This window comes from Arachis hypogaea, chromosome 10 (assembly GCF_003086295.3).
Source record: "Arachis hypogaea cultivar Tifrunner chromosome 10, arahy.Tifrunner.gnm2.J5K5, whole genome shotgun sequence".
Lineage (NCBI taxonomy): Eukaryota > Viridiplantae > Streptophyta > Magnoliopsida > Fabales > Fabaceae > Arachis > Arachis hypogaea.
Window position 1 is genome coordinate 61,322,628 of NC_092045.1, and position 5,360 is coordinate 61,327,987.

Below are 5,360 nucleotides of genomic sequence, written 5' to 3' on the forward strand. Positions count from 1 at the left end.
CATAGAGGATTCCACATTTCTTGTTCTCTTCTCTCTCATATGAGCAGGAGCAAAGACAAAGGCATTCTTGTTGAGGCTGATCCTGAACCTGAAAAGACCTTGAAGAGAAAGCTAAGAGAAGCCAAAGCACAACTCTCTTTAGAGGACCTGACCGAATTCTTCAAAGGAGAAGAACACATGGCAGCCGAAAACAACAATGCCAACAATGCAAGGAAGGTGCTGGGTGACTTTACTGCACCTACTCCCGATTTCTATGGGAGAAGCATCTATCCCTGCCATTGAAGCAAACAACTTTGAGCTTAAGCCTCAATTAGTTTCTCTAATGCAACAGAATTGCAAGTTTCATGGACTTCCACTGGAAGATCCTCATCAGTTTTTGGCTGAGTTCTTGCAAATCTGTGACACTGTCAAGACTAATGGGGTTGACCCTGAGGTCTACAGACTTATGCTATTCCCTTTTGCTGTAAGAGACAGAGCTAGGACATGGTTGGACTCACAACCTAAAGAAAGCCTGGACTCTTGGGAAAAGCTAGTCAATGCCTTCTTGGCAAAGTTCTTTCCACCTCAAAAATTGAGTAAGCTTAGAGTGGAAGTCCAAACCTTCAGACAGAAGGAAGGAGAATCCCTCTATGAAGCTTGGGAAAGATACAAACAATTAATCAGAAAGTGTCCTTCTGATATGCTTTCTGAATGGAGCATCATAGGAATTTTCTATGATGGTCTCTCTGAACTGTCCAAGATGTCCTTGGATAGCTCTGCTGGAGGCTCTCTTCATTTGAAGAAGACGCCTATAGAAGGTCAAGAGCTAATTGAAATGGTTGCAAATAACCAATTCATGTACACTTCTGAAAGAAATCCTGTGAACAATGGGATTAGTCAGAAGAAATGAGTTCTTGAGATTGACACTCGGAATACCATATTGGCTCAATATTGACTCAACAAGTCAATATGATTTCTCAAAGTCTGTCTGGAATGCAAAATGCACCAAGCAGTACTAAGGAGGCTTCATCTGAGGAAGAAGCCTATGATCCTGAGAACCCTTCAATGGAAGAGGTGAATTACATGGGAGAACCCTATGGAAACACCTATAATCCTTCATGGAGAAATCATCCAAATTTTTCATGGAAGGATCAACAGAGACCTCAACAAGGTTTCAACAACAATAATGGTGGAAGAAACAGGTTTAGCAATAGCAAGCCTTTTCCATCATCTTCTCAGCAACAGACAGAGAGTTCTAAGCAGAATACCTCTGACTTAGCAACCATGGTCTCTGATCTAATCAAAACCACACAAAGTTTCATTACTGAAACAAGGTCCTCCATCAGAAACTTGGAAAGACAAGTGGGTCAGCTGAGCGAGAAAATTACTGAACTCCCTCCTAGTACTCTTCCAAGCAATACAGAAGAAAATCCAAAAGGAGAGTGCAAGGCCATCAACATGGCCAAATTTTGGGAGGAAGAAGAGGCAGTGAACGCCACTGAGGAAGGCCTCACTGGGCATCCACTGACCTCCAATGAGTTCCCCAATGAGGAACCATGGGAATCTGAGGCTCAAAATGAGACCATAGAGATTCCATTGGACTTACTTCTGCCATTCATGAGCTCTGATGAGTATTCTTCCTCTGAAGAGGATGAGTATGTCACTGAAGAGCAAGTTACTAAATACCTTGGAGCAATCATGAAGCTGAATGACAAGTTATTTGGAAATGAGACTTGGGAGGATGAACCTCCTTTGCTCACCAAAGAACTGGATAACTTGTCTAGGCAGAAACTGCCTCAAAAGAGACAGGATCCTGGGAAGTTTTCAATACCTTGTACCATAGGCACCATGACCTTCAAGAAGGCCTTGTGTGACTTAGGGTCAAGTGTAAACCTCATGCCTCTCTCTGTAATAGAGAAGTTAGGGATCTCTGAGGTGCAAGCTGCAAAAATCTCACTAGAGATGGCAGACAATTCAAGAAAACAAGCCCATGGACGTGTAGAGGATGTTCTGGTTAAAGTTGAAGACCATTACATCCCTACTGATTTCATAGTCCTAGAGACTGGGAAGTGCATGGATGAATCCATCATCCTTGGCAGACCCTTCCTAGCCACTGCAAAGGCTGTGATTGATGTTGATAGAGGAGAGTTGATCCTTCAAGTGAATGAAGAATCCTTGGTGTTTAAGGCCCAAGGATATCCCTCTGTCTCCATGGAGAGGAAGCATGAAGAGCTTCCCTCAAAACAGAGCCAAAAAGAGCCCCCACAGTCAAACTCTAAGCTTGGTGTTGGGAGGCCACAACCAAACTCTAAGTTTGGTGTTGAACCCCCACATTCAAACTCTAAGTTTGGTGTTGGGAGGTTCCAACATAGCTCTAAGCATTTCTGAGGCTCCATGAGAGCCCACTGTCAACCTACTGACATTAAAGAAGCGCTTGTTGGGAGGCAACCCAATGTTATATTTTATCTATTTTATCTTTTTTGTAGGTTGATGATCATAAGAAGTCACAAAATCAATGAAAAAAGCAAAAACAGAATGAAAAATAGGAAGAAAAATAGCACACCCTGGAGGACGAACCCACTGGCGTTTAAACGCCAGTGAGGTTAGCTGTTGGGCGTTTAACGCCCAGTCTGGCACCATTCTGGGCGTTTAACGCCAGAAAGGGGCACTAGACTGGCGTTAAACGCCAGAAATGGGCAAGAAGCTGGCGTTAAATGCCAGAAATGGGCACCAGCCCGGCGTTTAACGCCAGAATTGGCACAAAACGAGATTTTGCTTGCCATTTGGTGCAGGGATGACCTTTCCTTGACACCTCAGGATCTGTGGACCTCACAGGATCCCCACCTACCCTACCACTCTCTCTCCTCTTCACCCATTCACCAATCACCTCAACACCTCTTCCCCAAAAACCCTTCACCTATCAAATCCCATCTTTCTCTTCACCACTCACATCCATCCTTCATAAAACCCCACCTACCTCACCATTCAAATTCAAACCACTTTCCCACCCAAACCCACCCCCAAATGGCCGAACCCTACCCTTCCCCCTTCCCTATATAAACCCTCCTTCACTCCTTCATTTTCACACATCTTAAACACCATTTCTCTCCCCTTTGGCCGAACACAAAGCCATTCCCTTCTTCCTCTTTTCTTCTTCTTCTACTCTATTCTTTCCTCTTTTGCTCGAGGACGAGCAAACCTTTTAAGTTTGGTGTGGTAAAAGCATTGCTTTTTGTTTTTCCATAACCATTTATGGCATCCAAGGCCGGAGAAACCTCTAGAAAGAGGAAAGGGAAGGCAAAAGCTTCCACCTCCGAGTCATGGGAGATGGAAAGATTCATCTCAAGGGTGCATCAAGACCACTTCTATGAAGTTGTGGCCTTGAAGAAGGTGATCCCCGAGGTCCCTTTTTCACTCAAAAAGGGTGAATATCCGGAGATCCGACATGAGATCCGAAGAAGAGGTTGGGAAGTTCTTACCAACCCCATTCAACAAGTCGGAATCTTGATGGTTCAAAAGTTCTATGCCAATGCTTGGATCACCAAGAACCATGACCAAAGTGTGAACCCGAATCCAAAGAATTATCTTACTATGGTTCGGGGGAAATACTTGGATTTTAGTCCGGAAAGTGTAAGGTTGGCATTCAATTTGCCTATGATGCAAGGAGATGAACATCCTTACACTAGAAGGGTCAACTTTGATCAAAGGTTGGACCAAGTCCTCACAGTCATATGTGAAGAGGGCGCCCAATGGAAGAGAGATTCAAGAGGGAAGCCGGTTCAATTAAGAAGGCATGACCTCAAGCCCGTGGCTAGAGGATGGTTGGAGTTTATCCAACGCTCAATCATCCCCACTAGCAACCGATCCGAAGTTACCATAGACCGGGCTATCATGATCCATAGCATCATGATTGGAGAAGAAATAGAAGTTCATGAGTTGGAGTTGACATAGAGGGAGACACCCCCATTGATGAAGACAAGCCCATCACTAAGAAGAGGATGGAGCACACAAGAGACCCCACTCATCATGAGATCCCTGAGATTCCTCAAGGGATGCACTTTCCTCCACAAAACTATTGGGAGCAACTAAACACCTCCCTAGGAGAATTGAGTTCCAACATGGGACAACTAAGGGTGGAGCACCAAGAACACTCCATCATCCTCCATGAAATTAGAGAAGATCAAAGAATCATGAGGGAGGAGCAACAAAGACAAGGAAGAGACATTGAGGAGCTCAAGCACTCCATAGGATCTTCAAGAGGAAGAAAGAGCCGCCATCACTAAGGTGGACCCGTTCCTTAATTTCCTTCTTCTTTATTCTTCTGTTTTTCGAATTCTAGTGCTTATGTTTATCTATGTTTGTGTCTTGTGATCATTAGTGTCTTAGTGTCTATGCCTTAAAGTTATGAATGTCCTATGAATCCATCACCTTTCTTGAATAAAAACGTGCTTAAATTGAAAAGGAAAGAATTGCATGAATTTTGAATTTTATAACAGTTTAATTATTTTGATGTGGTGGCAATATTTATTTTTCTGAATGTATGCTTAAAAGTGCATATGTATCTTGAATTTGTAGTTCATGAATGTTGGCTCTTGAAAGAATGATGAAAAAGGAGACATGTTACTGAGGATCTGAAAAATCATTAAAATGATTCTTGAAGCAAGAAAAAGCATTTCTATTCAAAAAAAAAATTTCGAAAAAAAAAGAGAAAAAGAAAAGAGAAATAAAGTTGTGATCCAAGGCAATAAGAGTGTGCTTAAGAACCCTGGACACCTCTAGTTGGGGACTCTAGCAAAGCTGAGTCACAATCTGAAAAGGTTCACCCAATTATGTGTCTGTGGCATGTATGTATCCGGTGGTAATACTGGAAGACAAAGTGCTTTGGGCCACGGCCAAGACTCAAAAAGTAGCTATGTTCAAGAATCATCAAACTTTACTAGGAGAATCAATAACACTATCTGGATTCTAAGTTCCTAAAGAAGCCAATCATTCTGAATTTCAAAGGATAGAGTGAGATGCCAAAACTGTTCAGAGGCAAAAAGCTAAAAGCCCCGCTCATCTAATTGATACTGATCTTCATAGATGTTTTTGGAATTCATTGCATATTCTCTTCTTTTTATCTTATTTGATTTTCAGTTGCTTGAGGACAAGCAACAATTTAAGTTTGGTGTTGTGATGAGCGGATAATTTGTACGCTTTTTGGCATTGTTTTTAGTATGTTTTTAGTATGATCTAGTTAGTTTTTAGTATATTTTTATTAGTTTTTAGTTAAAATTCACTTTTCTGGACTTTACTATGAGTTTGTGTGTTTTTCTGTGATTTCAGGTATTTTCTGGCTGAAATTGAGGGACCTAAGCAAAAATCTGATTCAGAGACTAAAA

The 5,360-nt window shown here is 42.1% G+C and overlaps 1 non-coding gene across 1 annotated transcript; it reads right to left on the reverse strand.

Annotated features, from left to right (window-relative positions):
- Positions 1-577: 577 nt before the first annotated feature.
- On the reverse strand, positions 578-685 carry LOC112719259 (small nucleolar RNA R71). The gene has a single exon (XR_003161568.1). It is a non-coding gene; the product is annotated as a small nucleolar RNA R71 (small nucleolar RNA).
- Positions 686-5,360: the final 4,675 nt, after the last annotated feature.